The 13,550-nt window shown below is 49.2% G+C and overlaps 1 long non-coding RNA gene across 1 annotated transcript; it reads left to right on the top strand.

Moving 5' to 3' along the window:
• Positions 1-1,574: 1,574 nt before the first annotated feature.
• Positions 1,575-3,271, top strand: LOC122926989. The gene is made up of 3 exons (XR_006387741.1): positions 1,575-1,612; positions 2,535-2,680; positions 3,212-3,271. It is a non-coding gene; the product is annotated as an uncharacterized LOC122926989 (long non-coding RNA).
• Positions 3,272-13,550: the final 10,279 nt, after the last annotated feature.

Genomic DNA, 13,550 nt, shown 5'->3' with positions numbered 1-13,550 from the left:
CTGTGTGCGCAGTATATTTGGGGGGCTGTCTGCGCAGTATATTTGGGGGGCTGTCTGCACAGTATATTTGGGGGGCTGTCTGCACAGTATATTTGGGGGCTGTCTGCGCATTAAATGGGGGGGCTGTCTGCGCATTAAATGGGGGGGCTGTCTGCGCAGTATATGGGGGGCTGTCTGCGCAGTATATGGGGGGGCTGTCTGCGCAGTATATGGGGGGCTGTCTGCGCAGTATATGGGGGGGCTGTCTGCGCAGTATATTTGGGGGGCTGTCTGCACAGTATATTTGGGGGGCTGTCTGCACAGTATATTTGGGGGCTGTCTGCGCATTAAATGGGGGGGGCTGTCTGCGCAGTATATGGGGGGCTGTCTGCGCAGTATATGGGGGGGCTGTCTGCGCAGTATATGGGGGGGCTGTCTGCGCAGTATATGGGGGGGCTGTCTGCGCAGTATATGGGGGGGCTGTCTGCGCAGTATATGGGGGGGCTGTCTGCGCAGTATATAGGGGGCTGCCTGCGCAGTATATGGGGGGGCTGTCTGCGCAGTATATGGGGGGGGCTGTCTGCGCAGTATATGGGGGGGCTGTCTGCGCAGTATATGGGGGGGCTGTCTGTGCGGTACAGTATATTGGGGGATGTATGTGCAGCATATTTGGGGGGGGGCAGTGTATTATATTTGTGGGCTGTGCGTTAGATGTGGAGCTGTGCACCACGTGTGGCCTGTGTTAGATGTGTACAACCCTAATTTAACAAATACTACGAAACTGCAGCCATCTCGTCACTTGGAGAAGGATGAGAAGCGGCCCCCATCCAGAGGGACACATCTGCCACCAGATCCGTCGCTCACTGGATTCTGTAATCCCCGTCTGCTGTGTATGTGTGCACCGTCAGTCTGCTGTGTATATGTGCACCGTCAGTCTGCTGTGTATGTGTGTGCACCGTCAGTCTGCTGTGTATGTGTGTGCACCGTCAGTCTGCTGTGTATGTGTGTGCACCGTCAGTCTGCTGTGTATGTGTGTGCACCGTCAGTCTGCTGTGTATGTGTGTGTGCACGGTCAGTCTGCTGTGTATGTGTGTGTGCACGGTCAGTCTGCTGTGTATGTGTGTGTGCACCGTCAGTCTGCTGTGTATGTGTGTGCACCGTCAGTCTGCTGTGTATGTGTGTGCACCGTCAGTCTGATGCAGTCAGTCTGCTGTGTATGTGTGTGCACCGTCAGTCTGCTGTGTATGTGTGCACCGTCAGTCTGCTGTGTATGTGTGCACCGTCAGTCTGCTGTGTATGTGTGCACCGTCAGTCTGCTGTGTATGTGTGCACCGTCAGTCTGCTGTGTATATGTGCACCGTCAGTCTGCTGTGTATGTGTGCACCGTCAGTCTGCTGTGTATATGTGCACTGTCAGTCTGCTGCTCTGCATCTGTTCTGCCATTTGCTCTAACAATTTTAATTTATTTTTTTGTGTCACAACTCTGACCAGCATGTTCTCCTATGGAACACGAGGTACCTGAAGTGGAATGAAGAAGCCCATGTGTGAGGCCCGCGCCCTGGCGGGAGCATTGAAGGGGCATCTGACACGTGACGAGCTGCTCCTGTGTACTGTGATCACCGCGAGTTCAGAGGTCGGCAACCATAGGCCGTCCACATGCTGTGAATTACATCTCCCATCATGCTGGTAAAGTATTATGGGAGGTGTAGTCCAAAACATCTGGAATACCAAATGCGTATGAATGAAAAGCATGGTGTGTGACTGGTCAGTAACAAGGGTTGAAGCCTTGACGTGGCGTTACTGCTCACATGTGTATCCATGTGCCAATTCAACCAATGTGAGTGACTGTAACTAATACTGATTAGTTAACTATAAATACTGTGACAATGGAGAATTAAAAGACTGTATCTCCTACACACCGCTTACACCGTGACCGTATCTCCTACACACCGCTTACACCGTGACCGTATCTCCTACACACCGCTTACACCGTGACCGTATCTCCTACACACCGCTTACACCGTGACCGTATCTCCTACACACCGCTTACACCGTGACCATATCTCCTACACACTGCTTACACTGTGACCGTATCTCCTACACACTGCTTACACTGTGACCGTATCTCCTACACACTGCTTACACTGTGACCGTATCACCTACACACCGCTTACACTGTGACCGTATCTCCTACACACCGCTTACACTGTGACCGTATCTCCTACACACTGCTTACACCGTGACCGTATCTCCTACACACCGCTTACACCGTGACCGTATCTCCTACACACCGCTTACACCGTGACCGTATCTCCTACACACTGCTTACACTGTGACCGTATCTCCTACACACTGCTTACACTGTGACCGTATCACCTACACACCGCTTACACGGCCATAGAGGGACATATGTTCTGACCTTTCTGAGACCTGGGGGGATTTAAATGCGGTGTCTCAGAAGATATGTTGTAAGAACAGCAATTTTTTTTTTTAAACATTCATATTGTTCTTAACCTTACATCATGTTATGTTTGTTTTTTCCAACATTTAAACAGGTTACACAACGCGTTGCTGATCTATCCAGGACGGCTTCAGGATGGACTATAAGAAGGAGGTTCAGTCCCGATTGGGTCCGGCGCAACCTCAGGGAGTACATATACAGCGGCCTTGGTTTACGACGACGCACAATGGCACAAAGAAGGTAAATTATATATATTTTTTAAATAAATGTAAATGAAATGTAAAAAGAAATGTAATTTAAAGGGAACCTGTCACCGGGATTTGGGGTATAGCGCTGAGGACATGGGTTGCTAGATGGCCGCTAGCACATCCGCAATACCCAGTCCCCATAGCTCTGTGTGCTTTTATTGCTTAAATCAATTTTATACATATGCAAATTAACCTGAGATGAGTCCTGTACGTGAGATGAGTCAGGGACAGGACTCATCTCAGGTTAATTTTCATATGTATCAAATCTGTTTTCTTACACAATAAAAGCACACAGAGCTATGGGGACTGGGTATTGAGGATGTGCTAGCGGCCATCTATCAGCCCATGCCCTCAGCTCTATACACAAAATCCCAGTGACAGGTTCCCTTTAAGGGACTGTCTGTAACAGCAGAGCGTTTGGCTACCCTGTTTTGGACAGCCAACTTATGGTGTAATGTAGACGTAGCATCGGACATGGATGGTGTTTTTAAAGGTAAATTTTTATTTCATTTTTTTCATACAGAACTAAGAGCAGCGCTCTGGAGACTGAACAACCTCCTGATGCGGAAAATGAATGGATCGCCAACGCCAGACCTCCTGTCCCTCATGCATCTGCTCGGGAGAATCCGGGTCCCCTACCGGATCCCTCTGCTCAACAGAGGCTCTTAGGTTGACATCCAAATTTAAGAGCCCTGCTGAGCATGCAGAGATCCGGTAGGCCAAAGCAAAATGATTATGTGGACCGTGTAGAGGTTGTTTCCAACACTGTAGAAGGTTTGGACGAACATCAGAAGGAGTTTAGTGCTGCCTTGATTCGCCGCTGGGAGGGAGCAGAGTCGGCGATCCAATGCAGCCCTAACTACCATTATGGGGTAAGCATAATCAATTTGGTGGACTCAATGACGCCCGAGCAGTTGCATGAGTTTAATATCATGCTTAGAGAATGTGTCACAGAAATTGGCCACGGCCCCCACAACCCCATCCCACACCAGTGACCATTACCGACAACCTTCCCATTCCCAGCCCCCGGGCATGTGTTCCCTTCTGTCTCTTTTCTACTTCTCCGTCCCATTATTTTCCCCACCACCTCTACACATGCTCGGGTACCCTCCTCCTCAGACCCTTATACAACCCACAATTTCAACCTGCATCCTTTCCTGTGGACTGTATTTTTAGCTCAGAGAATAAAGAGGACAGGGGGGCTACCATTGCCAACCTCAAACCACCTACCCGACAGTCCTACTCCACAATTTTATTTTATTTTTTGTATAGTATGTATATATATATATATATTTTTATTTTATTTTTTATGGATATATTGTAATTTATACAAAAATAAAAAAATGTATAGTTAACTTCGATGTATTTGTGTTTTCATTGGCCGGTACAGGGTAACAGTAACCTTTGGCACTACCGCTGTGGTGACATTACAACTACCATAGGGTCACTACTGTACGTTTATTGAAAAGCCCTTGGTATTTTTTTTTTCCCTAAACGACATTATTGCCAAAGGTGAACCATGAACAATACCATCAGTAATGAGCTATGTTTTGGCTCTTTATTGATCGTAGACCTATGATTGGCACATGAACAGCAAAGGCTTGTTCGTTGTTCAATCTTGCCCCTTTTCATTTGAGCCCTTGTGGGAGTCACGGTCCATCAGCATCATCAGGAATTCATTAATAAATTGTAATTTAACAGTTTGATTAATGATTTCCCTATGGCGCTATGACATAACTAGTGTGATTACCACAATGGACACACAAGGGACTAACTGCTGTTAAAGGGGTATCCCAATCAATGGTGGCATATCACTTGAATATGCAACCATTGTCTGATAGGTGTGGGTACCACCGATGGGACACGCACCTATATTGAGAACGGAGCAGGTAGCGCTGTGGCTGGAGGACACCAGATTTAATGGGGTCCGTCGACCACTGTTTGCTAATCCACAACTCTCACATAGAGAAGAATGGAGGGTGGCAGAGCATGCGCATTGCGCCATACTCCAATTTCGGGGACCAGTTCTCAATATAGGTGCGGGGAACAGCAGCTATAAGACAATGGGGGCATATCCAAGCGATACGCCCCTATTGTCTGAGATGAGAAAACCCATTTTAAGGCCTCTTTCACACGACTGTATTCCCTACAAGAGGGCCATATGTCCCACACTGGCATTGATCATGCCAACAGGAGTTCACACAATCATAGATTACAATGATGCTGCGCAAGTCGAGCTTCAGGTGGGGCTATTGTTTAGCACGAATAGAGAATAGATCATATGAATGCGGGACAATAGCCCATTGTGAGGCACAACATGAACAACATCAAGATGCCATGTGCTCCTGTACGCCCGATCAATATCGCCCGTTAACTAACACTATACATGTTTTAGTGCATATAGTCGTGTACAAGAGTCCAAAAGGTGAGATACAGTCACGGTGTAAGCAGTGTGTAGGTGATACGGTCACGGTGTAAGCAGTGTGTAGGAGATACGGTCACGGTGTAAGCAGTGTGTAGGAGATACGGTCACGGTGTAAGCGGTGTGTAGGTGATACGGTCACGGTGTAAGCGGTGTGTAGGTGATACGGTCACAGTGTAAGCGGTGTGTAGGAGATACGGTCACAGTGTAAGCAGTGTGTAGGAGATACGGTCACGGTGTAAGCGGTGTGTAGGAGATACGGTCACGGTGTAAGCAGTGTGTAGGAGATACGGTCACGGTGTAAGCGGTGTGTAGGAGATACGGTCACGGTGTAAGCAGTGTGTAGGAGATACGGTCACGGTGTAAGCAGTGTGTAGGAGATACGGTCACGGTGTAAGCGGTGTGTAGGAGATACGGTCACGGTGTAAGCAGTGTGTAGGAGATACAGTCACGGTGTAAGCGGTGTGTAGGAGATACGGTCACGGTGTAAGCAGTGTGTAGGAGATATGGTCACGGTGTAAGCGGTGTGTAGGAGATACGGTCACGGTGTAAGCGGTGTGTAGGAGATACGGTCACGGTGTAAGCGGTGTGTAGGAGATACGGTCACGGTGTAAGCAGTGTGTAGGAGATACGGTCACGGTGTAAGCAGTGTGTAGGAGATACGGTCACGGTGTAAGCGGTGTGTAGGAGATACGGTCACGGTGTAAGCAGTGTGTAGGAGATACAGTCACGGTGTAAGCGGTGTGTAGGAGATACGGTCACGGTGTAAGCAGTGTGTAGGAGATATGGTCACGGTGTAAGCGGTGTGTAGGAGATACGGTCACGGTGTAAGCGGTGTGTAGGAGATACGGTCACGGTGTAAGCGGTGTGTAGGAGATACGGTCACGGTGTAAGCGGTGTGTAGGAGATACGGTCACGGTGTAAGCAGTGTGTAGGAGATACGGTCACGGTGTAAGCACTGTGTAGGTGATACGGTCACAGTGTAAGCGGTGTGTAGGAGATACGGTCACGGTGTAAGCAGTGTGTAGGAGATACGGTCACAGTGTAAGCAGTGTGTAGGAGATACGGTCACGGTGTAAGCGGTGTGTAGGTGATACGGTCACAGTGTAAGCGGTGTGTAGGTGATACGGTCACAGTGTAAGCGGTGTGTAGGTGATACGGTCACAGTGTAAGCGGTGTGTAGGAGATACGGTCACGGTGTAAGCGGTGTGTAGGAGATACGGTCACGGTGTAAGCAGTGTGTAGGAGATACGGTCACGGTGTAAGCGGTGTGTAGGAGATACGGTCACGGTGTAAGCAGTGTGTAGGAGATACGGTCACGGTGTAAGCGGTGTGTAGGTGATACGGTCACGGTGTAAGCAGTGTGTAGGAGATACGGTCACAGTGTAATCGGTGTGTAGGTGATACGGTCACGGTGTAAGCAGTGTGTAGGAGATACGGTCACGGTGTAAGCGGTGTGTAGGAGATACGGTCACGGTGTAAGCGGTGTGTAGGAGATACGGTCACGGTGTTAGCAGTGTGTAGGTGATACGGTCGTTTAATTCTCCATTGTCACAGTATTTATAGTTACCTAATCAGTATTAATTACAGTCACTCACATTGGTTGAATTGGCACATGGATACACATGTGAGCAGTAACGCCACGTCAAGGCTTCAACCCTTGTTACTGACCAGTCACACACCATGCTTTTCATTCATACGCATTTGGTATTCCAGATGTTTTGGACTACACCTCCTATAATACTTTACCAGCATGATGGGAGATGTAATTCACAGCATGTGGACGGCCTATGGTTGCCGACCTCTGAACTCGCGGTGATCACAGTACACAATGCTGGAGCAGCTCGTCACGTGTCAGATGCCCCTTCACTGCTCCCGCCAGGGCGCGGGCCTCACACATGGGCTTCTTCATACCACTTCAGGTACTTTGTGTTCCATAGGAGAACATGCTGGTCAGAGTTGTGACACAATTTTTTTTTATTAAAATGGTTAGAGCAAATGGCAGAACAGACGCAGTGCAGCAGACGGACGGTGCACACATACACAGCAGACTGACGGTGCACATATATACACAGCAGACTGACGGTGCACATATATACACAGCAGACTGACGGTGCACACATATACACAGCAGACTGACGGTGCACACATACACAGCAGACTGACGGTGCACACACATACACAGCAGACTGACGGTGCACACACATACACAGCAGACTGACGGTGCACACACATACACAGCAGACTGACGGTGCACATATACACAGCAGACGGGGATTACAGAATCCAGTGAGCGACGGATCTGGTGGCAGATGTGTCCCTCTGGATGGGGGCCGCTTCTCATCCTTCTCCAAGTGACGAGATGACTGCAGTTTCGTAGCAAAAAACATGCCATGGCATAGGAGATATAGGGAATTTTTATTTATTTTTTTGTTAAAATAGGGTTGTACACATCTAACACACAGGCCACAAATATAATTCACTGCCCCCCCCCCAAATATGCTGCACATACATCCCCCAATATACCGTACCGCACAGACAGCCCCCCCATATACTGCACAGACAGCCCCCCATATACTTCACAGACAGCCCACCCATATACTGCACAGACCTCCCTATATAATGAGCAAACACCCCCCCATATACTGCGCAGACAGCCCCCCATATACTGTGCAGACAGCCCCCCAAATATACTGTGCAGACAGCCCCCCAAATATACTGTGCAGACAGACCCCCAAATATACTGCGCAGACAGACCCCTATATACTGCGCAGACAGCCCCCCCATATACTGCGCAGACAGCCCCCCATATACTGCGCAGACAGCCCCCCCCATTTAATGCGCAGACAGCCCCCCCATTTAATGCGCAGACAGCCCCCAAATATACTGTGCAGACAGCCCCCCAAATATACTGTGCAGACAGCCCCCCAAATATACTGCGCAGACAGCCCCCCCATATACTGCGCAGACAGCCCCCCATATACTGCGCAGACAGCCCCCCCATATACTGCGCAGACAGCCCCCCATATACTGCGCAGACAGCCCCCCCCATTTAATGCGCAGACAGCCCCCCCATTTAATGCGCAGACAGCCCCCAAATATACTGTGCAGACAGCCCCCCAAATATACTGTGCAGACAGCCCCCCAAATATACTGCGCAGACAGCCCCCCCATATACTGCGCAGACAGCCCCCCATATACTGCGCAGACAGCCCCCCCATATACTGCGCAGACAGCCCCCCCATATACTGCGCAGACAGCCCCCCATATACTGCGCAGACAGCCCCCCCCATTTAATGCGCAGACAGCCCCCCTATTTAATGCGCAGACAGCCCCCAAATATACTGTGCAGACAGCCCCCCAAATATACTGTGCAGACAGCCCCCCAAATATACTGCGCAGACAGCCCCCCAAATATACTGCGCACACAGCCCCCCATATACTGCACAGACAGCCCCCCATATACTGCGCAGACAGCCCCCCCCCATTTAATGTGCAGACAGCCCCCTATATACTGCGCAGACAGCCCCCCAAATATACTGCGCAGACAGCCCCCCAAATATACTGTGCAGACAGACCCCCCCATATACTGTGCAGACAGACCCCCTATATAATAGAACCTATATATAGGAGGACAATCAGTCAAGAACCAATATGAGAATAGCTCCTGCAAAGGGTTAAAAGTGCTTTTGGCATGGATATTCATGCTTACCCTCGGCGCTTGCGCACTGGGACGTAATTTTTCCCTACCACCACATTGCGCAGGCGCGTATATCGGGTGGATTTTAATGAGTTAACTGCGCTTGCGCACTGACCCGTGATTTTTCCCTACCTCGGCTCCCCGACGCATGCGCAGGTTCCCGGTGTGCTGCTAAGTTCAGCCTTGAGATTTTCACTAGAGTGTCCTTTTGGGCATGCGCAGATGGAGAACAGTGAGACACGCCCCCCGACGTCATCGCTCATGCGACAGGAAGTCAGAGGGTAGGGAAATCTCACGAGGTAGGGTAGTGTAACGCGTCACCGGCGCAGAGATCTAGTTCCCCTGGATTATTAGAAAAGTGGGAAAAGGAGTCAATTGATAGCTCAATACGCTTTATGAATATCCTCTTAGAGGAAGAAAAAGAAATTTTGAATAACACTTGTAAAAAATTTAATAAACAGATTGAATTAACCCTGACACTTAAAGGGGACCCCGATTTCAATCGAAGAGAAGCGACTCTCCAAACCTCGGTCGAGAATTTCCAAACACAACTAAAGGAGAGAAAGCATAGGCAGTTTGTGACTGACCTTAACACCTTTAGAGATAAACGAGCTTTTGATTTCCTGAGAGAAAAATCAGAAACCAAGATTATAGAAGAGTCGAGCACTGATTTAGACTCCTCGGATACAGAGAGATATAACAGGGTTAAAGCACCCTACAGAGGACGTGGTAGTAGGAATTCTCGACCGAAAGGAGGAAAAAGATGGCAGAGAGGTGGACAGGGTTATGCCTCCTCTACTTCGGAATCATATGTTGCTTCCGGGGGTGGGGGGGAAGCCATGAATTTTTTAGGAAAGGGAGGGGAGGATCAAACTGGTCCCCCCTACGACCTGAGGGACAGGGTTCCAATACAGAAAGAACAAAGGCACAAGTGAATGAGAAATGTATAATCAATTTGACGAACAAGGCTCTTACAACCAGTGAACTGGAGATCCTGTCAAAAGGTCTTTCTTTTGTGCCAACGGTAAATTTCAATACCTTCTCGTGGGTAAAAGACCTAAATCTTTTCACACGGAAATTACGTTGGCACAAATTCTATAAAAACAATGATAGGGAGGAATGCACCAAATTGGGCATCCCATTGGATTGCCTAAAGGATACCAGACTCCTCCTTTCTATTAATGAAGGTCCTTACCAACAAGATGGGTTGGGCCCCTTCACCAAACTGCGTCCCAAAAGCAATAGAATGCCCCCGCCCCAAGAAAACTCTGCAATCGATATCTTTTCCAGACTAGTGATCCAGGATCTGGAAAAGATTAGATCACAACAAGGGTCTGGGTGGAATCTTACTAGACAGGAAAGAGAGTCCCTCATTGGATTGCAAAAAGACAGTAGCATCATTGTGAAACCCGCCGATAAGGGGGGCAACATTGTTATTATGGACCACACTATGTATAATGGGATGTGTGAAGGCCTTCTCAATGATGCCGGCTGTTATGGTCGACTACGGGATGATCCCTCAAACCTTTTTACAGAGGAACTGGACCAGATCCTCTTACAAGCATTTGAGGATAAACTAATTTCATCAGATGAGCTCAAATTTATGTCTCCAAAAAATCCCCAGATACCAACTTTCTACGCACTCCCGAAAATCCATAAGGGGGTGTATCCGTTGAAAGGGAGACCGATAGTATCTGGGATAGATTCCCTCTCTCAAAATACCAGCATCTATATTGACCAGGTCCTGAGACCATTTGTTTCAGCATTGCCCTCGTACATAAGGGACACGACTGACCTCCTCCTGCGAATACAGGATACTGCTGTGGAGGAAAAGACATTTTTGGCATCTATTGGTGTTGAGGCCCTATACAGTAGTATACCTCATGAGTGGGGAGTCAAGGCAGTCGAGTCCTTTTTGACAACTAGGGGTATTCAGTTTAGAGCGCACAATTCATTCATGATCAGTATCCTTAATTTTGTTCTATCGCACAATTTCTTCCTTTTTAAGAATGTATTGTACCACCAGCTCAGGGGCACCGCGATGGGTAGCCCTTGTGCTCCGACCTACGCAAATTTGCTCCTGGGCTGGTGGGAGGACCAACTTGTATTCAGTGATGTGGAGGAACCCTGGACCACCCACATTACCTTCTGGGGAAGGTACATTGATGATATCTTTCTCCTGTGGGATGGTCCAGAGGTTGCCTTCAAGTCTTTTGTCACATCACTGAATAACAATCCCATAGGTCTAAGATTTACCTACGAAATAAATGAGAGGGAGATCTCATTCCTAGATATCAAAATTTCGAAAAGGAATGGAACACTGTATACTGAAACATTTAGAAAACCGACGGCCACCAATAGCCTTCTACACTGGGGTAGTTTTCATCCGAACCCAGTAAAAAGAGGCATCCCTAAGGGCCAATATATTCGGATCAGGAGGAACTGTACTGATACCCCCACATTTATGGCACAGTCTAGGGACCTTAGGGAAAGATTTCTAAATAGAGGCTATCCTGACAGAGGCGTACATAGGAATCACTGGGCCCCATAGCAAAAATCTGAATTGGGCCCCTTAACCCCGCCCACTACCCACCATGGCCCCTCCCACTTCCTGACTTTGCTCCTCCCATGCCACACCCCCATTAAATAAATTTATACATGACCTACAGAAACTGTTAGGGGTTTCCTGGGGGTGACCTGTCACATGGGATATCTGCTGCAGCCTGCAGGTCTCCTTATTTGGGGTGCCATGTTAGGCTACTTTCACACTTGCGTTCGGGTCTCCGCTTGTGAGTTCTGTTTGAAGGCTCTCACAAGCGGCACCGAACGGATCCGTCCAGCCCTAATGCATTCTGAGTGGATGCGGATCCGCTCAGAATGCATCAGTATGGCTCCGTCTGTCCTCCGCTCAGCAGGCGGACACTTGAAAGCTGCTTGCAGCCTGGCCGTGCGGAGGCAAACGGATCCGTCCAGACTTACAATCTAAGTCAATGGGGACGGATCCGTTTGAAGTTGACACAGTGTGGCTCAATTTTCAAACGGATCTGTCCCCCATTGACTTTCAATGTAAAGTCAAAACGGATCCGTTTGCACTATCATGAACAAAAAAAAAAATGTTTTTTTTTTTTTTTGTTCATGTTAATGCAAACGGATCCGTTCTGAACGGATCTAAGCGTTTGCATTATAGGTGCGGATCCGTCTGTGCAGACACCAGACGGATCCGCTCTGAACGCAAGTGTGAAAGTAGCCTTAAAGGGAATCTGTCACTAGCAATTTACCCCCAATTTTTTTTTCATGAATCCATGTTTAACAGAGTACCTGTTTTCCATCTGTCTTGTTCTTTTGATTGTGAGTCTTGTCATGTCTTCAAAAAATCGATTCTTATGATATGTAAATGAAGCTGTAAGGAGCCCAGAGGGGCGTTATTCTTTCTCCACGGTGCCCAGGAACGCCCCTCTGAAGTGCCGTGCCCGGCTAAGTTTGAAAACTAATAACGCCTCCAAGTTCATCTAAATCGCCTCCCAGAGGCACGGCTAAGTGCTCAACACCCCCCTCCTCAGTGCCGCGCTCTGCGGCAAACACCCCGATCCTCCTCTCGCCGGCATCCCAAATCCCGCGCAGGCGCAGTGCCGTCAGTCATCTTATCATAGCGCAGGCAATCGCCGGCACTGCGCCTGCGCGGGATTTGGGATGCCAGCGAGAGGAGGATCGGATTTGGGAGGCGATTTAGATGAACTTGGAGGCGTTATTAGTTTTCAAATTTAGCCGGGCACGGCACTTCAGAGGGGCGTTCCTGGGCACAGTGGAGAAAGAATAACGCCCCTCTGGGCTCCTTACAGCGTCATTTACATATCATAAGAATCGATTTTTTGAAGAAATGACAAGACTCACAATCCAAAGAACAAGACAGATGGAAAAAAGGTACTCATGGATCCATGTTTAATAAAGTACCTTTTTGCCATCTGTGTTCTTCTTTTCCATGTCAGTCTTGTCCTTTCTTCTAAAAATCGATTCTTGCTGTAAGGACTGGAGCCCAGAGGGGCGTTTTTCTTTCTCCACGGTGTCCCTCTGATTAGTGCCGTGCTCGCCTAAATATGAAAACTACTAACGCCTCCATCATTTAGCTGAATCGCCTCCCAGAGGCGCGGCTAAGTCCTAGACACCCGCCCCCCTCCTCAGCGCTGCGCTCTGAAACACCCGATCCTCCTCTCGTCGGCGTCCCAAATCCCGCGCAGGCGCAGTGCCGGCGATTGCCTGCGCCTGCGCTCTGATAATACGGCTGAGGGCAACAGCTTCAACATCGTCACTGGGCTCGGCGCATGCCCAGTGACGATGTTGAAGCTGTTGCCCTCAGCCGTATTATCAGAGCGCAGGCGCAGGCAATCGCCGGCACTGCGCCTGCGCGGGATTTGGGACGCCGACGAGAGGAGGATCGGGTGTTTCAGAGCGCAGCGCTGAGGAGGGGGGCGGGTGTCTAGGACTTAGCCGCGCCTCTGGGAGGCGATTCAGCTAAACATGGGGGGGGGGCCCTGGGGAGAAAAGCAGCCGCATAGCCGGCTGCTGGTCATCAGTGGGCGGGGCCTTATCTGCGCTACGGGCCCCCCAGTGCCGCGGGCCCCATAGCAGTGGCGTGGTCTGCCTCTATGGGCGGTACGCCACTGTATCCTGACGTGACACTAAAAAAGGCGTTTAGGCATTCCCTCACACACAACAGAGATGATTTTCTGAACCCTCATAAAA

Source organism: Bufo gargarizans, chromosome 2 (assembly GCF_014858855.1).
Source record: "Bufo gargarizans isolate SCDJY-AF-19 chromosome 2, ASM1485885v1, whole genome shotgun sequence".
In the NCBI taxonomy this organism is placed as follows: domain Eukaryota; kingdom Metazoa; phylum Chordata; class Amphibia; order Anura; family Bufonidae; genus Bufo; species Bufo gargarizans.
The sequence above is the reverse complement of the archived record's forward strand: the minus strand, read 5'-3'. Positions and strand labels throughout refer to the sequence as shown.